The following is a 27,070-nucleotide window of genomic DNA, read 5'->3' as shown; positions in this document are numbered from 1 at the left end:
CAACTCATAACTCAACCAGACATGGAATGGCTATTTTCCCAACTTCAGACCAGGCTGCTAAAAAGTACTGGCATCAAATTAAAAATATATGTCAAGGCCAAACCCCCATCCTGTGAGTGTGTGCATGTGCATATGTATTTTCTATACATGTGTATAACCTAGAGTCCCAACCCAGAAGTAGTAAGGCTACTTTGCAAACTAAAACCTGAGCCCAGAAGTCAGGGTTATGATTATTTTTTAATCATAACCCCTACTTCTCTACCTCAACAAGGCCTGTGCTTTCACATCCTGTTAAATATTCTGGACAAGGTTTCCATTAAAAAATACATTATTACGTGCCTGTTCCCACATCATATTTTGTATGCAGCACCATTTATATGAACCAATTGATCATTTTTCTTGAACCACTGCAATCTGTCTAGACCTGTTTTAGATCTTTCTTGGGGATATGAGGGAAGGACAAGGCATGAAATCACAATGCATCTGAGGAGAAAGTACACGAAACTTTACAGAACACTACAGGATGATGGCCGAGTAAGAAGGCATATGGGACATCAAAGTACATAGCTAGAAAATGGTCCAGATGAAGTTTTATAAAGTTGAGGGGGTATTCGTGGGGTTGTGAAGTACTGGTAGGAGTAAGACAGGATCCAAAGAACTAGAGAAAGCACAGTGACATGGATGTGAGGGTGAGAAAGCAGAGTATGGGTCTCCCTTTGAGAAGGAGTAGATGATAAGGATGGGAAACATGAGGGCTTGGAACAGCAAAAAGGAGTGTTACTCATTACTGAGAAAGGGGGAGTGAGAGGCATAATGATGAAAATAGCAGTTTCACTTTTCCAACTACCCAGAATCAGTTTTAAAAGAAGTTACAGGTAGATGATGCACATTCCATTAGTGATATATATGGACACTTGTCAATTCTACTTTGGGTTCTCGTTAGAGAATTGAAAACGTATTTCCCTTTTTTCAATTAGCACAAGCAGAAAAATGAAGATAACCAACCTCAGATAAGTGACATTTTAAAATGACATAAAAAGATTCTTAAATGACATAAAATAGTTTGAAAGTCATTGGTGAGGAAATTTCCTTTACAGTCAGAAGCCAATGTGTAGGGCTATTTGTACAACATTAAGTGCAATTAATCAGAATCCGATTTGCTTTCCTGCCTTAAACCAGGACAGGTTCATGAAAAGCACACTGGTGGCAAATAGGATAACCAGTTTTTTAGAAAAGTAACTCAGGGTACATCCATAACAGAACCTCCCTCGAAAAAATAATATATAATAAATAATTGTATAGATATGTAACTACTTTACCATAAAAATATATGAAAAATAGGTTTTATTTTAAACTCTATATTGTTCTACAGTATTTACCTCTTGGCTATATAAATCCTATTATTTAAAACAAATGTAGAATTAGTTAAGAGTGGCAATTAATAGTAATTAATAGGAGTGACTAAATAGATCATACGTGTGGGAAAAATATAACATTATTTTTACATTTCTGTCCTCTGTACAAATTTAACTCTTAAAACATTTTATTCAATATTTAAATTTTGAAGGCTATATTATTGTATATTCTTAAAATACATAAGATTTTTTAAAGGGAAAATGAAAATACAATAGAAACAGATAGTACTTTTATTTAGTAAAAGACAACATTTCATCCTCTCCCATGACATAATAGAGTATTTTTACTCTGTTGGTTTTTTAATGTTTTTCCATTAATGCTTCTCTGAACTGCCTGCAGTTATAAGACACCCTTCCTTTATGTGGTGGTAAGGCTGAATATAGTCAAATGTAAACTTCTGCTCGATGTGTGGCTATGCTTTTTATCAAGCCCGCATTTCAGCTTGGAACACTTCAGAGTTTACTAACTAGCAAGGGCAAGGTTTTAGACTTGTAGGAATCAGTGTCCAGCTCTCCAAACTATGTTCCTCCACTTCATACCTACATACTTATTTGATGGGCCAGAACTTTGTCAGTCATGTTTGCTGCATCTATAAATTCATCACAGAAAAAGTCCATGTCCAATGTGGACATTGTTTTCAAAACACTATGCAGCACATTGGATGTCATCATAAGTTAAACTTCTTTATTCAGGAGAAATGACTTTACAGCAGAGGTAATTCAAACTTGTGAATTCAAAACTTTTCTCAACTTGTAAAATCAAAGCTGGATTCCAAGTACATTACAGTTTTAGTAAATAAGGAAATTAAGAAAGCCTTGTTTGACTTGGCTGTCCTCTGGTGACATTTTTGTTGTTCATTTAGAAGCAGCCTTATTTCCAAAAAATGAGTCTTTTTTTCCCCCTGTGTATGAATTTTTGTCACATCCTACATACAACACCAAATAGCTCAGGTATAATTATTTTCTAGGCTCCTTGTGGCCTCTTCACAGATCACCAAAGAGTTTCAGACAAATAGCAAATAAATTTCTCTTTTACTGTAATACTGTCTTCCATTCTCATCCCCAATGTATTTCAAATCAGTGAAGCACATTCTTCTTATCCCATACTTTGAAGATATGATTTATTTTTTTTAATTTTTTTTTTCAACGTTTATTTATTTTTGGGACAGAGAGAGACAGAGCATGAATGGGGGAGGGGCAGAGAGAGAGGGAGACAGAGAATCGGAAACAGGCTCCAGGCTCTGAGCCATCAGCCCAGAGCCCGACGCGGGGCTCGAACTCACGGACCGCGAGATCGTGACCTGGCTGAAGTCGGACGCTTAACCGACTGCGCCACCCAGGCGCCCCTGAAGATATGATTTAGAGCAGGCCAACATTTTAACATCTTTTCTATGGCCCTCAATACTGATAGCCATTTTGTAGGCACACACCTAAAAAGGCCAATTCCTTCCATTTCTATGAAATCAAAAAGCCCAAGTGCTTTTGTCTATTTTGAGGAAGCTAAAAGTGACCCAAAACTTCATGTTGTAAGTTTCAATATCACAGGTAAGCAAATTCATACCCCGTTTTAGCAGTGTTGTAGACAGGGTGGAGACAGGATTTAGCAGGTGAGACTGGTTCGTTTGTTTGGTAAGAAATTTAAAAACGAAATGGCAGTTACCAATACCTGTATTTTCATTGTCTGCTAGTATGCAGACAGATAAGTAAAGTCGAGTTTGTATTTAAATAGGATATCAACAATGTGTTATGTTTTCTGCAGTTTTATTAAAATCTTCATAGAAATCAAGAAGATAACCTGAAACTCCATTTTGCAAGTCCAAATACTGAAGAACTAGAGGGAACATTATCTTGCTGTGGTTCAAGAAATCACTTGACATACTAAGGAAAGCATGGTGTTGGTCAGATCTTAAAAAATTGACTCTATTCTGTAAGAGGGCACCACATTTGACACCCAAAATTTCTCCACAGGACATTTTAACTGAAACCTATAAATCGGGAAATGTAACTTAAATTGATGTCATAGAAAAATCAAGAGAATAATATGATAATGCTGCTTGCCTGGGTGGTATAGCCAAGATAATTTAGCAGAGACTATTTTCAACTAAGTAGTGGTGTCTTTTTTTTTTTCTTTTAAGCTTATTTATTTATTTTGAGAGAGTGGAGGAGGGGCAGAGACAGAGGGACAGAGAATCCCAAGTAGGCTCTGTGCTGTTAGCCCCATGTGGGGCTTGATCTCACAAACTGTGAGATCATGACCTAAGCTGAAATCAAGAGTTGGAACTTTAATGAACTGAGCCACCCAGGTATCCTGGCAGTGGTGTCTTTTTAGGAGACAAAAAAGCTTCTGACTAATTTAGAAGTTCTTCTGTGTCTCATCCTAAAATTGAGAAACTCAGTCTCCCTATGTGTTCTCACAAAGCCATCTCCACCATGTCCAATTTTCTGCACATTATGCAAGATTCTGTCTTTTGATTATTGATTTCCCTAATCTAGTTGCATGCGTCCTTCCATCAGTCATTAATTAACAGTCATTTAACCTTCTTTTTCTGGGGTTTCCAGGTTATGCTGGCATTGGAGTATAATTATCCTCATTTTCATTATCTGAACACTTAGAAAATATAGTCACAATATTCACAATGTAAAAACTTAAACTAGCACTATGGCGATACAAAGGACAACAGTTCATCAAGAAACAGAGTCAAAGATAGACTGTGAATACTCATAATTACAGTGTACTTAAGGTATACCCTCAAGTTGCATCAATCGGTGTGAAACAACAATGGGTGATTCATTAGGGTGAACTTCAAGTCATGGTTGGCAAGAGAAGGACAAAACATAGTGACAACAACTATGGAAGATAAATAATCTATGCTTCATCTATTTGGCACTAAAAACAGCATTGCTTTCTGCATCTATATATGGGCTGCCATATGGGTTTTATACTTTTCCCTGAACCTGTAGCATCTATCACCAAAAAATAAGATTTTTTTGTGTCCCAGGGATGGAATCCCTGAGATATAGGACTCTCAGCTCTAAAACCAGGACAGTTGCTCATGTTAGGAGGACTTAAATGTTATTCAGCATAAATTCTTGCAAAGTTCAGAAAAGAACCATAAAGCCAATCATCTTATCAAAGCATGATGAAACAATACATGGAACAGGCTATCTGGGAAATCACAATCTATATTTGAAAATGGGGTATCTATAGGGGCACCTGGGTGGCTCAGTTGGTTAAGTGTCTGACTTCGGCTCAGGTCATGATCTCACGGTTTGTGAGTTGGAGCCCCGCGTTGGGTTCTATGCTGACACCTCAGAGCCTGGATCTTGCTTTGGATTCTGTGCCTCCCCCTCTCTCTGCCCCTCCCCTGCTCATGCTCTGTCTCTCTCTGTCTCTCAATAATAAATAAATGTTAAATTAAAAAAAAAAATAAAAGAAAATGGGCTATGTACAGAAAAAGATGTCTGAGAACTGACCAATTGAACCTACCAAAAGGTGGAGACATTCAGGATGATTCAAACCACCACAACTGATGATCATGAGTTTTAAAAAACATAGGAAGAACTAAATCTGGTCCAGATGAGAATAAGTCTCTGTAAGTCTCTGTGCCTTCACCTTTAGACATCATCAAAGGTAAGCTCTCAAATCCTAAAGCAAGTATCAGGTCACTTTAAATCACTATTCTAAGGGGTTTAAATATCTTATTTTTTTATTTTTTGTTGTTTATTATAAGTAGGGCCACAGGGCTACTAATGACTCTTACTCCCACATAGCCAATGCTGATTGGCTGTTCTCCAAACAGATATTCCTCTGAAAAAGAGCCCACTTCTATTAATAAGGAATAAAACTTTTGTTTTAGGGAAACTTTAGAGGAATGTATTAACATACTTAGCTAAACTCAGTGGAAGCATCACCAGGGACTGCCCCTGCTTATTCATCGAAAAGGCCCTAAGTTGTATCTGGAACAGTACTTCCCAAAATATAGAGATGCTATGTTAACAAACTGTATAGTTAAATATATTTGAGGAACAGTGGGTTTAAAAAGTGTCAAACAGTATTCCTTATTATAGATTCCACATATTTTTTAATAGGCTCATGTACAATGAGTAAATTAAGAGTTAGAAATCTCACATTTGGTACTCAAATTTACTTGATCAATAACTTTTTAAAGCTTAGAACACTTCTCTGAAGCAGTTCCACAAACTACAGTTTGAGATACACCGATAGAAATATAACAAAAGGTTAAAACAGGATTCTGTTTGAAGTTCACTTGAAGTCCCAAGACAATAGGAACCAACCAGACCTACATGCCAGGATGACTGGATCACCCAAATTGGACTTGTAACAGAGGTTACTAAGAACTGGATTTACAAACCCTAGCTGACCATACCTCTCTGTATTCTAGCAAAGATGCTGGCTAGGCTATGATAAGAGTTTGGAATTGAGAAGTGGGGATTTTTACAAAGAATTTTGCCTGCAATGCTTTACCCACATGGAGAAGGCTTAGGGGCGCTTCCCTCATGTCAAGCAAGTGACAGGGAGTTCAATGGCTCACTTAGGTAGCTTGGAATGCGCTCCCTGTGTTTTCAGGGTCAAAGTGAAGGGTTTTCTGACTTAAACCTAAAACCTTTAACAAATGAAAGACTATGGCTGAAGCTGCCTAGTAGGTGGCTCATTTTAAGGATGCCACCTTAATTTGAGGATATAACTCCACCCTACTATTAGTAAGTCAAAGACCTGTATTTCCATGGAGGAAGTAAGGGACAAGTGCAAGACAAAAGCACCCCAGTATAGTCTTGGATCTTGCACTATTGGAGGTAAGGAAACCTCAGCAGAGAAAAGTCCCCAGATGCCCAGGATTTGAAGAAGGAATCACAAGTGGACAGCCTCGGGAGATGGATTTATCATCAAGAGAAGGGCAGTTAAGAGGACCGCAGCTGTTACTGAAACAGCCTGCAAGGAGAAGGGCCAGGCTAAACATCTGCCACTGCAAGCCAGCAGATGGGCACCAGCCAAGCAAGTTGGATTCAGCCTCCCATTTCTCTCCGTTCTCTGCACCCTATTCACCTGGTGTGTGGGAATGGGGAGAAGATGAAAAAATAAAGGAAGAAGCTACAAAGCACAGAGAAGATGCATTACCTATGGATGAATTTCAGAGTGTTTATTCCTATGCTAGACTTTTCATATTCATAACTGAACTGATACTGTTTGGACACTTGAGTAACCAGATGACTTACTCAAGTAACCAAAGCAAGTAGCAAGCTCTGGGCACCAACTGAAATTTACTCAGAAGCAAAGGAGTATCTGGCCCTACAGAGTGAATTTAGAAAGGCAGTTGTGAGGAAAAAATAAATTTGTGCTAACCCTACCATGTAACACAAAACATTTTGTTAAGAGCAGCACTGGCTTCCTGTAAAGTATCTGAAGTCCATGCTGTTATTTTGTGATGCAGAACCCCACTGCAAGGAGGAGAAAGGCAAGCACCGCCTTGCATTTTCATGGCACTTCCAAGTTCAGCATCTCAACTGACACTCCCAACCCTACGAGGTAGCTGGGTAGGTATAACTGTTTCCATTTTACAGATGGAAAAACTGAGGACCAAATCCAGGACTTGATTTAGCTAATGCCTAAAAGCTCGAGACTGACAGCTCTAGCTTTAAGAACTCTCATCATCCAAACCCCTTGTTCAATGTTTTTTCCAAACATATATGCTGTTTTCTTTGAAGGACAAGATAAGAGGTCACTGAAAAAACCTAGAATCCATTTCTCTTACATGATTGGAATAATCTCTCAGTGAATAAAACTGAAATAATTGTAGCTGTTAGTGATTTTTTACCCTTTGAAATAAAGTCAAGAGCAGCAGAAAACAATATGACCCCAGGCAGAGTAGATTAAAGCCTTTTTCCAAACCCAGGCTGGTTGCTCTTTATAGCTGGGTGGATTTTGTTTTTCTCCCCTTAAATAATTTTAGGTGGTAGTATATGTGTGGGGCGGGGGGGGGTTGATTACACTAAAACAAAATCCTGTGTACAAGCATCTCTTTTGGCATAAATCACAAGGCCAATTATCATTTTTTTCTTCTTCCCCCCCCCCCCCACTGGCACAAAATCTAAGAAAACCATCAAGGGACAAATGATTTGCAGTCTATTTAACATCATGGTTATTTTTATGAGACCTCATTATTGCTCTTTACCCTAAATTATAGGTACATTCTTGGCTCCATTTTCCCCTCTTGTGCAAGCCCCAGAAGAGTGTGTTTTCTTTTCTATATTTCTAAATGATCTTCAATACTTCATCAATCCGACATTCAACAACTCATAGGTGATGTGTTGGACCAAAGCTAAGATCTGTGAAAAACAGTAGTTACTGCCAGAACTTTGTGCCTATCTTATGCCAGTGGAGTTATTTCCAAGCCTGTTTTTACTAAACATTCCTTGAAGGGAAAGACTTTCCCTTTACATATCCTAATCCAGTTTCTAGGAAATGAAAAGGTGTTGTTGAGTTGAATTAACTACAACCCTAAAAAGATGGTCATGTTGCCATTATCTTTTTTTAAGACAAAGCACACTGAACCTCCAAAAGGTGAAATGGCCTTCCCAAAGTCATAGAGACAGCTAAGACAAAGTCAGAACTTGAATCCAGAATTCCAGTGTCTGTATGTTGATATTACAATCCCTATCTTTGGGAACTCCTTCCATAGAATGTTCCCTGTAAGCTCAATGCAACATAGCTATGGTCATTTTGTTTACTTAACCCAATGAATAAAAAAACTTCTGTTTTTAAGAAACAGAACTGAAACTTTGTTCATGGAGAAAAGTTGTTTATACCAACAAATGAATAATAAAGAGAGAGGGGAGAGGGAAAATAAGGAACAAATGAAAAAAGGAAGGAAGGAAGGAAGGAAGGAAGGAAGGAAGGAAGGAAGGAAGGAAGGAAGGAAAAGACAAAGAAAGAAAAAGGGGGGTGGTAGAGATAAAGAGTAAGCAAAACCATTCCATGTCATCAAGTCATGTTATCAAACTGAGTTTCAACCTGCCTTTCCAGTTTTACTCACCACCACTACTCCTTACTCATCCTATGCTCCCATTAAACTGGTCTATACTAAACTGGCTATACTGAGGATAAAGAACAAAAAAAAAATTGTATATTGATCTTCTATCCTGCAACCTGCTAAATTCACTTATTACCTCTAGTGCTTATCATAAATTCTACTGTATTTTCAATATAAATGATCATTTCATCTATGAACAAAGACAGTTTTTTATTTTTCCTTCCCAGCCTAGATGCCTTTTTTTTCTTTCTTTTTTTTTTCTTGCCTTACTACACTAAAACCTTCAGTGCAATGCCAAGAAGTAGCAAACATGTAGTTGTACATTTTTTTTTAACAACAAAAATGATTATTTTTCAGGCATTGGGTAAAGCCTAGGTAAGTTAAAGGTGAGTAAGAATCAGTCCCAAACTTAAGGATGTCATGACCTGGGGGAAAACCTCTTTTTACTGGTAGGAGAGACAACCAAATAAAGCTGGAAAGATAAACCAGGACAGGTCCTTGAATAATAAAAGTGACAACAGCAGCAAAAGGAGCCTTAATATTTATAGAATCATTGATATGGGCTAGGCCCTGTTCAAAATTTCTAATATGTATTAACTCATTTGACTCGTCCACCTTATCTCCATTTTATAGGTAGGGAATAAGAGACACACACTATCTCCATTTTATAGGTAGGGAATAAGAGAAGATAAGTGACCTATGTCCTCAGAGCCAGTGTTCTTAAGTGCTAGACTAAATTGCCTTTGGTTATCATGTCTTCATTAACAGGTATTGAGTGTCCACTCTTTGCTAATTACTATGTCACTTTCAATTACTTTAATTATCACAATAATCTTGTTTTATAAAGGAAGGAATTGAAGTTCAGAGACTTTAAGTGACCTGTCCAAGGTCACCCCACTAGCACAAGACTCAAACCTTGGTGTTCTGACTCTAAATTCAATATCCTTTCCACTACCCTCTGATTCCTCTTCAAATAGCTAAAATTTATATAGTACTTTGCAGCTTACAAAACTCATGACCACATTTATGCCTTAAATGGCACTTAAAGGAATTGAGATTTTATTCACTAGGCAAAGGAGAACCTTGGTCAGTTTTTCAGAGAAAGGAAAATGTAAAAGAGAAAAAAGGTATTTCTGGAAGGCTAGGGCAGCATTGTGCTAGATAGATTTGCCAGGGCAAGTGTATAAGCAAAGGTGTCAGGAGACGCTGCAACTCTCAAGAGGATCCACACTCACCTCTGAACCTATGAGTCATTCCCTCCAAACTCACTTTGCCAGTCAAGAGAAGTCCTGTTTTAAATAATGTTCCTGGAGGGAACTCTCTGAAGAGCAGAGATAATAAAAGTATTTCTTATGTCACTTCTTCCTGCATTTAACTTTCAGGAATATTTTTGTTAACTGAGAAGAGCACACCAAGGAACCATTATCACTGATACAAGGAGAAAACGGACGGTAGATTTCCTCAGCCACGTCCTGTCAGTGTCAACAATTTAACTAAACATATAATAGTCATAACCTCATCAGTGTTAAATTTTCTAGGTTTCTGGCACATATCTCTTCATCTCCCTCATTAAGTTTATAGAGTGTTCTTTGGTACATTTGCTCAGTATTAGGATTTCAGTTTCAACTGGCACATATTAGAATCAGACAGAGGAATGATTTTTTCTGCCGTAAGTAGTTAGCAGAATATGAGAACATATGAAATGGACCAATGCCCAAAGCCAGGTACTTGGCAAATAATAGCAAATGGATTTGACCCCATCCATCACAATCTTGCCCCATTCACCAGGGGTGGGTCTAACACAGGTAGGCCAACCAAGCCCAAGATATGAACAGTTACTTTGTTTTCATTATCTTCCTTGCTGTATGCCATGCACACTATTCCTTGCTCAGGGACTGCCCCTCATTTGGAAATGGAGTCTGGAGATCCTCATGATTACACTCCCACCTGGATGGCTACTCCAAACAAACTTCCAAACCCTAATCTATCCCAATCCCCCATTCATTTTAGCCTAATTTTAACATGTTAACATTCTGTGCTCAACGAGGGCAGATACAAATGATTGCTAGGATTTCATTCAGGCAAATATTTAAGTGATAGCAAGCTTGAGGTGATTTTATTTCCACGGGAATCTGCATTTTAAAAAGCAGTACCCAGAGTCAGGAATGCCTTAGCCTATAGATAGATGAAGTTCAACTGTAAAGATGGGGCACCATGGAGTTTCAGGGTGGCAGTTCTTCCAGCATCCATCAAAAATGCCCTGGCAGAACCAGCTAAACCCCTATCAGCATACTTTCACCTCAAGTTTCCATCTGTCATGTAGGGATATAACCCTGACCTCACAGGATTATTATAATATGGGGACATAGTATGACCTCACAAGATTCTTGTGGGGATAAAACAACGTGGCTAGTAATTGGCCAATTGGTCTATAGCTCAGAAAACTATCAATTACTATGCAGAAGTGAGAGGTTTCTAGTGACTTCTGAGTTTTGCCTTTTATATAGGGAACCCACTTATCTACCTCCATTGGGGTCTAAAGAGATGAGAAATTTTCTGTGTAGTGAAACTATTTCAGTCAGGTAGGATTCTAACTTCCACCTCCACTACTTGTCGGGCTCAACTACAGATTAGTTATCCTAGCTCTAGTTTCTCAACCACCCACAAAAATATAGTCCCTATTTCTTGGATGGGCTGAAGAGAAACCACTTTTACCAATAGCAGCAGAGGTCATTTGGTACCTACTCACCAAGTTGTCATACCAATACCGTGTAACCCAATAACTGAGTCAAGAACGTGCTTCAAGAAGAAAGATAAAACTTGTCACTATTTCACTTTGAGTAAGACCTCCACTCCCAACCATAGGAAATCTTTATTTATTTATCTATTTTTATCTAAAGTGGGTTTCATAGCCCTTCAAAGGCTGCTGTCTTCCTCTCGGGGTATTAAGGCATAGTCTATACTTTCTTTCACTACTTTGCATTCTTAGTGTCCTTAGAATATTAGAAGTCTACTTGACTATACAAGTAAATAAATTCTAGATATTTGGTGAACATTAAATTATGGGGAAATGAGGATTTCATAAGTTCTGATCAAAGTGTCACAGAAGGATGGATAGTACTGAAGAATATCCTGGGACATTCACTTTATTTTACAGAGTGGGGAACTAAGGCCCTACCTTAAAGCTAAATGCTGGAGTTATGAGGCAAATCTGAAATGCCAATCTGTAGACGGTGTATCTACTCTACCATATAGTGCCCATTCCCCTCTGTTGTGCATGCCATCAGCACTAATGCAATCAGGAAGTGCCCTTTCTTATAACTACCTTGTCTTGTCATTGTTCCCTAGGAAATAATAAATGTCTCATATCCCACCCATATGTTAGTCTTCTTCCTCCTTTCCCATGGCTTTCTCATATTTCCTCCTCAGGTTTCAGGTCAGTTCCGTGAACTAACAGGCCTTTAACTCAACACTTTTGCAATGACCAATTGAATTGATGAGTAAATGGCTGCTCAAGTACCTGTCACCAACACTGCTGTGGTCTGTTAGTGGAGATGCCAATGTTCTCTGTCATAAGATACAACCACACAATGACACTGGGGAAAATGGGGGTGTGGAGAACAGCTCTATAAGCCATCTTCAGGGTGTTCTATGGCCTACAGCCAGTGTGCATGGGCTGAGAGAGGAGAGAGAAGGGACCTCACCATGGGGATGGGAAGAATGCTGCCCTTTGACAATGCATCTCTGCGGTGGTGAGGCTGATGACAGCACACAGAGCATACAACTCTGGCTAGATACCAAACATCTGGGCTCAAAACCAAGCAACCAAGTTGTTCAAATCAAAGAAAACCTAATCAACAAATATTTTCAATGCCTACTATGCGCATTCAGACAGCTGTGGTTAGAATGGATGACATTTGAGTCTTATTCAAGTCCCCAAAATTCCACTGCTCTCTGTTCCAGATGCCTGTTCTTATATTAATCAAATATTCATGTTTTGAATTGAGCATCTGTTGGCATATGTTGATGTACAGACAAAACCAAAAGTAATGAATTATTTCTCCAGTACATTAATGGTACTCTTTTCAAGCTCCCTAGAGTGAGGCTGGGGACAGCTTACCTCAAGCCACCAGCCATTTCTAAGATATCTGTCCCTCTTGCTAATGCCTGCTCTATCAGAATGCAGAGAAGTTAGGAGGGCCATGCTCCCTCCCAAAGCTCCAGGGAGATATTCAGGTGAGGACACCACCAGAGGCAACATCTTTCTGAAATCACTGGTTGCCTCTAGGCTCCAAAGCACTCAATGCCAGGAGGGAACCCTGTGCATAATTTGGCATCTGTGGTGCTCCGAGAACAAAGGATATAATATCTCTTTGTTTCTGGACATCCTAAAGTTAAAATGACACCTTGGCTGACAATTATGATTCTGCATTCCTTTATAAATCATGTTTTTTTCTAAAAGAACTTAAGCGGGTGAATGAACATCCAGTTGCCTCTTTTCTGGCATTTCTCCTATGAGGAATGCCAGGGCCTTTACTAATATTACCACCAAGTATTGCAGTCATGAAATGAATAAAGCCAAGGGATTTGCTTTTAGCTCGCTTTAGGCCATTTACTGTTTTCATTCTTCAATAAGAAGAAACAGCCACTGAGGTGAAGATGGGAAGACCTCTCCATATGTGATGGCGGTCTCCGATTTTTCAATGTCCCCTAGCTGTTGTCAAATAGGCTTTGTACACACTTCAGTTAATACAACCACACTTGTCTTACTGGTTTGACAATGACTTCTAAGCTCCTCAGAGTTATCAGGTTCTTCCAGAGGCCTCACTGTCCCCCGCCCCCACCATGGCAATATGACACTGAGGACAAGGAGCTGCACAATAATTATGACAAGGAGTTTCTGAACAAAGAAGGAAGGAACCACTAAAGCCAGGCTTGCTCACAGCATTCCCAAAGGAAATTAGAGGTGATAGAATCACCCTGATTCTATCTGCACCCTGAGCTTTGTGACTCCCTTCTTAAACGTATGAAATCAAAAACTCTATTGGTCACTTCCCTTTTAAACTTACCCTGAACACTGAGCTACTCAAGAAAAGTACATTAAAAAGTGCTTTTGTCAGGTACTTCAGCTTTAAACCTCTGTTCCTTCCCTCAGTACATGAATAAGTGGGGACAACCTATAGGAAAACTGAAAATTCCCATATCCAGGGGCTATGCTGTTCTAGACAGTACTGTGGATGAATTAGAAAAAAGATGCCCCATTGGGTGGATGCATCTACTGACACATAGCTTGATGAGTGGAGCCTGAGTCAGATTTTGATTTTGCTGACTCACCTCCTTGATTTATGGAAATCTGGTAGTGCTTTCTCACCCTTAAACCCAAAATCTAAATCAGACTCTAAGTGGTCTATCTCCTCTCTTCTGAGCTCTGCCTGATCCTCCTTACTATATAAAATCCCCCAGGCTCTATTCAAGAAGAAAGCTTCCAAAACAGCTTCATCAACAACAAAAGTTCCAACTTAAAAGTCCAAACTCCTTTTATAATCTCAACCCCATTCCGAGCCCAAGTAATAACCTCAGAGAGGAGAAAGTGTTTGGGAGAAGGGTGGAGAGTATCCATACCTCCTCTTGCCTCTGTCTACACTAACTTTGTTGTTTGCACTCTCAACCTTGTTCTACCTTTCTTCTATGTCACTCTTTACTACACTAGTTCTCCACTAACTCAACTTTTCTGTTACCAACTTTGCTTGTCTGTCCCCAAATGGAAAGACAAAATTCCAAAGCCACAGTGCTTATACTCTCCCCATGCCAACTCCTCTGCGGAATTTTGTAACCCAAAGATGACCCTAGCCTACATGCTGGAATGTCTTTACCATCGAAGAACTATTTCTGCAAAAAATTTTGATGTTGTCATTTTCATTTAAAAAATAAGATGATAAAACACACACACAAGCCATTATTAGTAAAATGCCTGCAGATGATGGAGAGGAATGCATATCAATATATACACATGCATATAGATGAACGAGTGAGCACATGTGTATATGCCTACCCATGGAGGCCAAGACGAACCTTTCAACTGAAGAGCGTGATTAAATACTAAGGAAAATGACAGGAATCAAAAGTGATTTCAAATTTCTTCTAGCTTTTCCCTCCACTACTCACTCCAGAGTAAAAAAAGAAAAAAGAAAAAGAAAAAGAAAAAATGAAAGTTTTCTCAGAATTCCATTTAAATTTGATACCTAAATTAGCTTCAAAAAGCAGTCACATGGGTGGCAGATATGCAGGGGTTACTAAGCAGAGGTCTCATTGTGGTATGAGAATGATTGCTAGCTAGTAAGGGGGATTTTCTAGTCCTCTTCTGGTATTGCTTAGCTAAATAAACTCTGACACCTCTGCCCCTCAGTGCTTGATATCTTAGATTCTTTCCAGTGTTTACTAGTGTTCTGTGGTTATATTACTTAAAAGTTATGTGGATATTTAGAATAATGACTACCATGTCCATGATAACCACCAATGCCACCACCCTTATCATCCTGACTTCTTTTCTTTCTAGAACAATTTAAAGTTGCCCAGTTACACCTGTACCTTAAGAGATGAACAAAAAATTGATTTCTCCTGTTTGCAAGGAAAAATAGAGATAGAGTTTTTAGTGACTTAGCCAATATATGTGGGTGGTGCTGATTTCAAACTTCACAAATGCCAAAGAGACCATTGCAAGACTGTCTCAAACTCTACTGATGGAAGACCCTTCTAATTGGGTTTCCACAGTAGCTGTCAAGGGTAATAATGGAAATTCCAAGAAAAACTTGATCTTCAGAGAGCTTGGGCTCTGCTTATGGTCCTGAGTTTGAGCCAGGAGCAGACTTTTCAAATGTTATTCCAAATACTCCCTAACCTAACAATTTGGGATGACATTCAGTGCTAATTCAGTGTGTCTTCCATTTCATGACAAGCATGCATGCAACTGTTTATACTGCATATAATTTATGACGTTGGACATGTCATTCTTTCCTCTACACAAAAAATTAAAGTCAGCTTCTCAACCCAAAGATATCTTGGATAAGAAGAAGGTCTATCTTTTTTTTTTAAACATAGAATGTTTCATGAATTTGCATGCCATCCTTGCACAGGAGCCATGCTAATCTTCTCTGTATAGTCCTATTTTAGGATATATGCTGCTGAAGCAAGCATGAGGTCTATTTGAGAGACAGAATGATAAGTGGTAAAAATCACAGGTTTTGGAATCACACAGAGCAGCAATAACTTTAAATATCTACGTTAAGAGAGGGTAGCACCTGAGAATACCCAGACATGTTTTGTTTGTATGGATTATTCTTCCCCTACCCCATTGGATACAGTTGTTGGCACATAGATGTACTCAATAAATATTTATTGAACTAAATTAATTCATTCTCATATTGAACAAATTTACTTTCACTTAAAGGAGACTCCATAATCTTTAAGTAATCGGATACTGTGCTCTTTGCTATTTCTTTAAGGTAGAGTTCTGGGTTTGAGATATTGATGTCTTCATCCCACTTCATCCATAAAGCTTCCCTGACAACCTCAGTCTCCCCTACTCTCTTTTTTTCTGACTCCCTGTTATACTTATTCCAGGTTCCACTCACTTTGGCACATACATGATACCTTATCTTGCCATGTAAAATGTGTTTCATAAACACATCATCCTTCCTAAGAGCCTGTAAGTTCTTCAAGGGCAAAGGCCATGTTTGACATTTATTTTGTATGTCCCACAGCACACAACATAATATAGAGCCTGTAGCAGGCTCTGAACAAGTACCTGTTAAATTGAGTTGCATTTTAAGGACAGCATTCCATCGCCAGTGATGATTTTTGTTTAGAGAATTATCAAAAGGCTGTATTCACCACTCATTTCACCCAAATTAAGCCCATGGGTCTCTACACTTGAAGTGCTAGTTGGGAAGCAGAGGCTCAGAAAGCAGCTGCTTACTTTCAACAAAGAAGAGATTGCATTTCAGCAACAGACTGCAGAATTTCACCTATTCGTCACTAGTGACTCCTGGCCAAACCCTTTGGTGTTATCAGGAATAAAAAGTAACCAAGAGACATGTCAAATATCAATTTCCAATTACTTTTCTGTAACACATTTCAGCCACTTGGGAAAACTCCCAAGAGATCTGTTGCCCCTTATCAGCTAAGATCAGGCTTACCTTTCAAACAGGTAACACTCGGCAGCACCCTGTACAGCCTCAATATTATAATGTCCTTCTCGGACACTCAGATTCTCTTGTGAAGTCTTCAATATTGGCTTACACTGTCACCGGAGATCTGGCCCAAATGCGGAAGGCCCCTGATATTATACCCTGAACCACAGGCACTGGAGTGAGATGAGAATAACTCTAACACCTGTGGTGAACTACTGTCACTAAGGTTACTAAAGCTTAATTTGCATCCAGATGTTGAATGTGGGGCACAAAGACTCATGCAGGACTTTTGCACTGTCAACTCCAGCCAAAGGGGAAAGAAATAAGAGTCTCTAAAGTCTTAACTTTGATACTCAAAACACAGAACAGCATTTCTACCCTCCAGATCACAGAAAGCAGGCCGCAAACTAATTGAAAAAATCTTTGGTATTAGGGATGTTAAAACTGAGGATCTGCAAAAAACCAGAAATCACATGTCCCCTTTATTACAAAGTAATGGGAAAGAATTTGGAAAAACCAGGAAACATCTCTGGGTTCATAAATCAGCCCAGTTGGAGGAAAACGCAAATGGCCAGCACCTGGAATGAGCCTTCATCTGGAGCGGGACAGCAGTCTAGGCTGTGCACTATGATTAATGGCTTGAGTGAAAGGTCTCAGTTGAGGCTGAACAATTAACTTGTTCTCTCCACATCTCAGAACTCTCCACAGCATAACTATGTCTTCCCTGATTGTGCATATTTCCTAAAATGCAAGCCAGTCTGGGAAGCTTCGAACATGTCATCAGACTGTTTCTGACAGTCGGGAGAGCCCTGGTGTTTGACAGGACTACTTTCATCAAATCGTCTGTGTTGACTCTGCATGCATGTCTCAACCTTTCAGTTCTTTTTCAAGCTTAAGAACCATCTTAAATGAGGCAATGGCATTGGCCTCGATCTGTCGAAGAAAAAAAAAAAGTCCACAGCTCAGAGGATTGCAAATGGACAGCATATGGCCTGGCTTGTTTCTGGTCATTCCCAAAAAAGTTCTTAGGGAATTGAATGTCCGTGAGATTAATGGTTCCCTCCTGTCCTGTCTTTATCCTTTGGAATAGGTTTCTCTAATCTCTTTCAGACCCTCTAAAGCATTTACATCAAACCAATCATTCCTCCTAAATCTACAACCAAGACTCTGATAAGACCTACCAGAACCTAAGGAACTCTCCAAAGCTTCTTCCCTTTCTCCTAGAAGTCAATTTTTAGATGGGAAAGAGGTACCCCCAGAACCTCATTTTGCAAGTAGAAGTACCCAAGGAATCTGTTTTCCTCATTTCCAAGTTGTAATCAATTCTGCCCCATCTTCTTTTGTGACAAATGGATATACCAAAAGTGGATATCGTCCCACACATAGCAGGCCCCACACAATTACTTTTTTCAGTGAAGGCATCCTGTCTCCAGAAACATCAAAAACAACAATAGTATCAACATGGATGATGATAATAATAATAATAATAATAATAATAATAGAAGCAGGAGCAACACCAACAATAATATGTATGTAAGTATTTACTATGGGCCAGGAAGTCTTTGAAATACTTCATTTATATCAACTCATATGATCCTCACAAAAACACTGCTAAGATAAGTGTTACTGTTAGACCCATTTTACAGAGTTAGAAGAGTCAAGTAACTTGCTAAAGGCCAAAAAGCCAGTAAGTGGCAAATCTAAGATAGAAACACAGGTCTCAGACTTAAGTTCTTCATACTATCCTATAACATCCTATACTGCAACTAGGCTCTCTAGAGGTATTGGGCCCCACCCACGATTGCTGATGAGATTAGAGAAGCAACCCTTCTAGCATAGCACCCACTTAGGCATCAGGCTTGGTGAGTCCTGTTTCTGCTACCCCATGTGTAACCTCAAATGAGTTTGAGCCTCTGAGCCTTAGCTGTCCTCATCTGTAAAATCACTGATACTAAACCTGTCTTATAAAGTTTTTGTAAGAATTGGTGAGATAATGCATATGCAGGACCCAGCACAGTGCTTAGAACTGGTAGTTGCTTAATAATCATAGCTATGGTTATTACTAATCCGATTAGCTAATACTAACTAAAGCAACTGAAGAAGATGAGGCAGAAATGATCACAACTTGGAATGTAGATATGAAAAGGCAGACCAGTGTGGGGACCCCTAAGAGACTAGAATACTCAGATACTAAAAAGTACTGGTGAGAGATGGCTACCTTCCTGGTCTGACCCAATCTACAAAGCCTATAGGTTAGCTTACCTCCATGAAAGAAAAAAATCTAATTTTAAAAATTTGCTACATTGAGGAAAAACAAAAAGATGTCCAGACTGGGAGAATTCAAATATTCTCCCTGAAATTCCTGGTGAAAAAGCAAGACAGTGAGGCATCCTTCACAGCCTCATGTGGCTGCTCCAGCATCGAGCCTGGAGTTGCATCCTTCATTCTGCATTTCCTACATGCTCTTGCCGACCCCTGACACATCACATTCTTTGCATCAATAAGGACTGCTGCCAGAACACACTAAATTGCCTTTGACTACATTTAACTGATCTAGTATTTTTTTATGATTCTTTCTTGTTGTACCATTTTTCACTTTTGACTTTATAATTCTCTGCTGACTTTAAATAAAGCATTGCCAGACTACCCAAGGTGGTTTTTAATAGAGATTTAGGGGTGAGGTGGTGCTGTGGTTTGGATTCAGATTCTACTCCAGCAACAAGGGGAAATTAACTAGATGGTTTCATCTCAAGTGCCCATTTATACTCGGAATGGACAGAGAGTTTATCTTCTTCCAAGTCTTGTAATCATGACACTACAAAGTGATTTTCAAGAAATTAAAAATTAGGTAGCAATAGCTTCTCCACCACAAAACCACTACACAGTGTCCCTGTAAGCCCAGATGAGTGGGATATACAAAGACAGCAGGGAATCACTTGCTGAATGCCAGGGAAGCAGGGAGGAATTTAACCACACTCTGTCCTATGCCAAAGACAATGCTTGTTCTTCTCTAAGTTGGGGAACTCAAATGACCCTACACCAGCTATGTCAGCCTGCCTCCAGAGCTTCCTCCCTCCTCTGTGCTGTCCCCAGTCCCCCCTGTCCCATTCTGCCCACAAGAAACACTGGAAGCCAGCTGGCCCTTAATCACTGGGAAAGGTGATCTGACTAGCAAAGAAACTGAGTCAGATAAGCAATCCCCAACATTAACCTTTCTTTTTTAGAGAAGAATAAGTTAACTATATCTTGAAAATTTTAAATTGGTAATTTCAGTACAATTTTGGCTTTGTCTTGCTTTTCGTTATCATGCAATGCTTGCTTCATTACAAAGGAATAGATATAACACATGTAAAGCATTCAGAACAAAAGTTTTTTAAATATCTATGTACCCATCACCAAGTTTACAAATAAATCTCTTTAGCTGTTCCTCTCAAATTAGATTTATTTGCCTCCACTTACCAACAGTGGTAAATGCAACCCTGAACTTTGAGTTTTTCATTCCATGGTTTTGCCACCTATGAAAAGACCCTTTTAAAATAGTGTTTTAACAGGCATTTTTAAACTTTATATAAATGATCTCACTCACTGAGTTTCCCAACTTACTAAAGTGTTACCCAACTTACTAAAAAAACTATTTGGTTGATTTTAATTTTTCAGTCTATTTTGTTTTCTTTTGTTTTGCCATTACAGACAATGGTATGAATATAGTTCATATTGATCTGAATGTGTTCAGTAGATTGTACTGGGTTAGTCTCCTAGGAAAAGAATTGCCAAATCTTAGGGTTTGCACCTAAGTGTATCTCACCCTTTACAGTAAAAGTTTACTGACCTATGTCTTAGAGCATCTCTACTTGTAAGCATAGAACCTCATATTCAACATGTTTGCTCCAATCTGTTCCTCCCCAAATGCCATTCCTCATAAAATGGCTTTACCTTTCACAGTTATTCGGGCTAAAAACCTGATAGTCATCTCCTACTCTTCCCTCCCATTTACCACTTATAACCAATTGATGAATACCAACCAAGTATACAATCTTCTCTACACCCATGGCCAGGCCTTTGTTCAAGCCTTACATTAACTTAGGCAACCTTTCACCCAATGACCCAGTCCTTGGTTTCCCCAAGTTTCACAGCACTTGTAACATTTTACCTCATTTACTTGTTTGAATTTCTGCCTGTTATCTCCACCTCAAATGTAAATTTTTTTAAGAGGAGCGCAGAGAGGACTTGGGAAAAAAGGTTCTTTGTTAGTATCATTTAATGTAGTGGTCATCAAAGTGTTGTATGTGGAAGAATCATCGGAAGAGCTCATTAAAAATAACAGATGCCAGGGTGTCACCCCAGACCCACTGAATCAGAATCCCTGGAAGTAGGTCCTCAAGCATCTTTGCCTGATGGATGTTCCTGGGAAATTCTTATGTAGGCTTGAGAAGCACATACGCAATTGAAGCTTCCTGAACAACACACCCCCTTTGTTCTATCCCACTCTACCACACTGTCCGTGATGGGTGGCTAACACTACATAAAATTCCCCCACCCCTTTGCTTGGATACCATAGGTTCCCTAAGTTTCTCTACCCTCCTTCAGTGGCCCAGAACAATCCTGATTTGAGAAGATAATTTTTTCCCTTTACTTAGGGCTGAATTCTGATATTCAATCTCTGTTTTTCATTGCATTGAGTGTATTCCTGGTTAATGATAGGGTCTACCCCCTACAGTGAGCAACTTCACTGCTCAGCATATAAAAAAAATAAGAATCTCCTGTTGTAACTTAGTACTGCTTCCTTGTATATACCATACTGCCTAGTACCTGCCTAAGGGAAAAGGCATGTAAACATTTGCACAATGTATATAAGAATTTTTTTTTAATTTTTACTACCCTCTTCATTTTCAACATATTACAGATCATTTAATATGTAAAAAACAAATGTTAATAGAAAGGTTAGACCAACGACAATACCAATAAGATGCTGTTAGTATTTATTAGAGATTTTTCTTATTAGACTTAATTTTTTCCTAAATTGCATGTGACCCATTATCATTATGCTTGGTGGATAATATAACAAAACAAAATTACCAGTCCATTTTACTCAAGGAGAAAGCCTAAGCTTCCTTGGGTTTTATAACACCAAGCATAGCACAAATTTAAGAAATTTTTCCAGTGCTGCACTCAGTGATTTTTAGGGGTCTATTTTCCCCAGAGGCATGTAAGTACTAAAATTGCATTGGATTGCGTTTTGCTCTCAGCGGGTGAGAAAGTGCATAGTCAATGGGTTATTTGCCATTCTTTATTTCCATTTTATGCAGTCACACGGAGGTATCTCTCAGGTGGTTGTTGAAGTTTACTAGACACTCAGGAGCCATCTTGTGCTTTCTCTAAATGACATTTATAATCTATAACCAAAGGGGTTGTCTATGAAGCCATTGGTGCAGTATACCTAAACTCTGCTTATGTTAATTCAGGTTACAGAGATCAGATCTTTTGCTATGAGGTTCCAATAGGTGGGAAATTGCATCATGTATCTAAACAATATCTATAGGTCTATGAACAGACATACAAGGTGTGATTTTGGTGCTGATAAAGACAGAATATCTGAAATCAGTATATAGGGGGATAAAGGCTTTCAGAACATGCAGATTAATTAACAACAAAGGGGCTATGCAAAAATCACACAAGTGATCTTGCTATACCATTATGTATCTGTAATAAAAGCACTAAATTCTGTAAATGCAGTATAAGTCTGCCTTCTTTCAACTGGATATCTCCAATTAACCATCATTTTTGTGCTTCACCAGTGCTCTGATAATTGATGCTCCTAACAGAATTCCTGAAATACTGAAGAAGCCAGAAGTGCTTTCTTGAATCATCAAGAAAAATTAAAATTCATTGAGTGTAGTTCTATTGTTAAGCGTATTTTATTGGGGGGGGGCATCTTGGAATAGAGGGAAGAACACAGACCTCAGTGTTAGACCTGGTTTTGAACCTCACAAAGGATACTTATTAGCCCTGGGATCTTGGGTAAACTACATAATATCTCTCTAAGCTTCAATTTCCTCATATATAAAATGGGGATAATATCCAGCTTCAGAAGATACCCAAGATTAAACGAAACCACGAACATATGTAAAATACCAGCACAGTGCCTGGCTCTAAAGAAATCACTCAATAAATAGTACTATTATTAATGCTGATGTCTTCCTTCCCATTTTCAGTACATCAGTGAGCAATGCAATATATGCATGTACCTCTTTCCTTTTTTCTATCTTTTTATTTACCAGAATATTTCATTCATATGAATATCCCATCCTGCAACGGTGAAAGAGTATAGAAAGTCTACCATGGATTCTCAGCACTGGGTTATTTAAATTTGAAGAAACAAAGGACGTTTTCAAAGAAACTAGTATTTTTTTTATCATGGTCCTTGGGTAAACAAAGTTTCAAAGTCTCCACGATGGTTCCAAATCACCCAAAGCTTCTACCCTCTTCAGATCTTTTATTATTTTTACTAACACTATTTTGTAAATAATATACTAGCATATTTTAATAAAAATTCAGATATTGAGAAAGCTAATCCTTGTGACCCTTCTTCTACTCTTTGTCACACCACTCTGGGTATTCCCTGAAAGTAACCATTTTAGGGGTTTTATGACCATCTTTCCAAAATTGTTTCTATGCATTTGTACCCACACACATGTTTGTGTGTGTGCACGCAAGAGATTTTGTGGTTTTAAATACATAAATACATAGTGCACAAATGTTTTATACTCAAATGTTTTTGCTCAAAAATATGTTCTGAAGTCATTCTGTGTTGGTATCTTATTTACCTTACCTTATTTTTAATTTACCTTAATTTTTTAAAAACTGCCCTATAGCAATCAATATCATTTTAACCATTCCTTTCCTGATAGGTGTATAATTTCTCTTTTCATTCTTTTTTACTACAAGAAAAACATTGCAATGAACATCATTCTGTATACTATCATTTGGACATGTATAATTGTTAGATAATTTATATGAATTTTATTTCAGCCTTTTAAAAAATCCTATTTATTTTGAATTATGGTTCAACATTTTAAAGTAAATACAAGAGTATAGTGAACAGTCTTTCTCCCACCCTAGTCTTCCCATGTACCTGGTTCTCCCCGTCCATAGGTAGGCAGTATTATCCATCTTTGAGAGTTTTTTTTTAATATAGATTCTTATACATAAATAGCATTATGCTATATTGTTCTGAACTTTGCCTTTTCCCTTAATGATACATACTGCATAGACTCACATATAAGTATGTAAGAAGTTACACAATATTCTACAAGTTGAATGTACCATAATTTAATGATTTCTCAATTGATAGTTCTTTGGTTATTTCAGTGTTTAGCCAGCACATCTACTCTATAATAAATACTATTATATATATGTCATTTTACACATGCAAGCATTTCTAGGAGTACAATTGCTGATCTATTTTTATGCTAGTCTGTTAATCATTTTACTACTGATTTCCATGCACCCTTCATATGTCAGAAATACACATAATCTATCATAGTGCGTGATAAGATCTCCAAATATTTTTCATGTTCACTGTCTTTTGATTTTGCTTACAGTCTTTACCTCCCTATGTAGAAAGTTTTGCAAAAAAAAATCAAGAGTATTTTTAATAAGTTACATTTTTAAATTTTTGTTTTTTAAAATTACAGCTTCAAAATTGAGTTCTCTGTTTTCTTTAAGCTCTTTCATGGTTTCTTCTTTTCCATTTAGAATTTTAATCCATTTGTAATTAATCCAAGTATAAGGCATGAGATATGAATTTAATGTTTTTTCCAAATAGCTACACATTTGCCCCAAGAACATATATTGACTAATCCATCTCTTCCCTACCAGTCTGAGATACCACTTTATCAAGTACTAAGTCCCCACATATCTGAGTTCTCGATTTCTTATTCTATTCCATTAGTCTGTTTAGTGATCCATGTGCCAGTACCACATTGTTTTAATTACTGAGGTTTTATAATATATTTGATATCCAGTAGAGCTAATTTTTCATCATAATTCTTTTTCAGAATGATCCCAGCCATTATTCTTGTTTAGTTCTCCATGTGAACTTCAGATTCAATTTTTCTAGTTTAAAAGGAATAAAAAAAAATCCCTGGTAATCATATGTTCTTATATGTTTTATGTTTTAACAACAAAAACAACCACATTGACATATTTATGGTTTTGAGTATTCATAGAAAATAATATGGGAGGTCTGTCCATATCTTCAAACATTCTTTTGCGTCCTTCTAGAAGGTTTTCAAGTTTTCTTAAGATATTGTATGTTTTTGTTTATGATTGTAATATTCTCAATTTAATATCTTTTATGTTTCTTCTGTAAATGGTGTCTTTCATTCAAAATACTCTCCAAGTGGTTTTTGTTCTACTATTAAAAGGCTAATGATTGTATATTAACTTTATGCTTTACTCCATCACTGAATTCTCTTACTAGTCTTTCAGTTGGTTCTCTTGAGTTTCCAACTGCCAAATCAAATAAAGTCATCTGTAAGCATGACGGTTTTGCAATACGCTTTCCATTTTCATGCCTGTTGTTTCTTTCTCCTGTCTAATCACATTGGTATTTCCAGTATAACATTAAATAATAGTGGTGGTAACAGATACTTATTTTGTCCTTACATTAATAAAACTACTTCTTAAGTTTGCCCATTAAGTTTGATATTGGCTTGTGGACTGAGATGATGTGTTTTATCACATTAAGGATGTATACATCCATTTTTATATGGTTTTCATCAAGAATGGTTATTGAATTTGGCAAAGTTCTTTCAGCATCTATGGAATTATGGTTTTCATCTTTAGATCTATTCAAAAGATTGAATAAATGGATATTTTAATATTGAAATTTCATTGGATATTTGGAATAAATTTCAGTATGCCATGATGCTTTGCTCTGCTGTTTATGCTGGTGGATGTTGTTTATAATTACTTTATTTAGAATTTTTGTACCTATATTCATCACTGAGATGAGTATGTAGTTATAGTCTCCATAATGCTTGTCAATTTTCTGTAAATATTTTAGGTACTTCATAAAAAGAATTTAGAAGCACTTCTTTATCTATGCTCTCAAATAGTTTAAATAGCTTTGGAATCACCTCTGTGGTATGTACAAGCACCTTAGACCAACTCATATGAGTCAATTGTGCACACCTCTTCCCCACTCCACACTGAGTGAGGTCTTAGAGATAGCTTGTAATCAGTCATGGTGGGAATATTTATGCCAAAGAAATGGGCAAACACTATACATCAAGGTGTTTTTATTTTTTATCATAATTATCATCATCATCATCATCATTATGTGCATAGATGCAGTTGTTATACATTTATAAGAATCATCATCTTTCACCAAATCACCTTCTATTCTAAAGTTTGGTAAAATTTTCCTATAAAACCACCTGCACTGGACAGTTCTGTGTGGGATTGTGAGAGGTCTTTATGCACTTTCTTTATTTTCCTATGGAAATAAATGTTTCAATTTTCTATCTCTTCTGGAGTCAGTTTAGGGAAATTTCATTTTTTAGAAAATTATCCACTTGATCTAGATTTTCAATATTTGCACAAAATTCAACAAAGTTGGTTCTTATGATTCTTTTCTGTGACTTTTCATTTTATGTTTTGTATATTTGTATTTTCTTTTAATTTTCCTTAATATGGGTTTTTAAAAATCAGCTTCTGAATTAGTTATTATAGTGTTTTGTTTTATAATTTATTTATATCTTTTTTTAGCTTTAATAACTAATCCCTTCTGCTCTCCTTTGGTTTACTTAGCTGAGTGTTTGAGTCAGACGCTTCATTTATCTTTTGCATTCTTCTGCTTTTAATACATGTACTTAAAGACATGTTCTGTTTTCTTCTCAGAATGGCCTTAGATCTATTTCATAGTTTCTGACAGGTAATGGCTTCATTATCTCATATTTCTCTGGCTATTCTACAATTTGAGCTTGTATGTTATCTTTGACTTGAGATTTAAGAATATTAAAAAATTGAGTAGAAGGGCTTTTTTCAGTATGATTTTATTATCAATTGTTAGTTTCATCACCTGGTGACCTCAGAGTTTTTATACTTCTGCTTCCTGAAATTTATTAAAATTTGTGACCCACTATATTATTGTGGAAGACTATACTTCCTGAAAATGATCAAAGTAATATTTCTGGTTTCATGTGCTCTTCTAGAACTTTGCTACTCCCCAGCAAAAGGCAGAATCTATTTTCCCTTCCCTTAAACCTGAGCAGCACTTTGGTGACTGCCTTGATGAACAGAATGTAGTTAAAGTAATGCTACATGAATTCTTAAGACATAGGTCATAAAAGACAATATGGCTTCTGTCTGGCTCTTACTCTTTCTTGAGAATCTTTTGTCCTTTGAATTCAAC

The 27,070-nt window shown here is 37.6% G+C and overlaps 1 protein-coding gene and 1 non-coding gene across 2 annotated transcripts in view; both read right to left on the bottom strand.

Annotated features, from left to right (window-relative positions):
• Nucleotides 1-27,070, bottom strand: part of LRMDA (leucine rich melanocyte differentiation associated) — a 1,035,260-nt gene that overhangs the window by 157,202 nt on the left and 850,988 nt on the right. The window lies entirely within an intron of this gene.
• LOC124507338 (U6 spliceosomal RNA) lies at nucleotides 15,553-15,658 on the bottom strand. The gene has a single exon (XR_006960992.1). It is a non-coding gene; the product is annotated as a U6 spliceosomal RNA (small nuclear RNA).

This window comes from Lynx rufus, unplaced genomic scaffold (assembly GCF_022079265.1).
Source record: "Lynx rufus isolate CCGP_SWC_20201006 ecotype Redwood Valley unplaced genomic scaffold, mLynRuf1.p SCAF_11, whole genome shotgun sequence".
NCBI lineage: Eukaryota > Metazoa > Chordata > Mammalia > Carnivora > Felidae > Lynx > Lynx rufus.
Note: the sequence above shows the minus strand (reverse complement) of the source record. Positions and strands in the feature narration are given on the sequence as shown.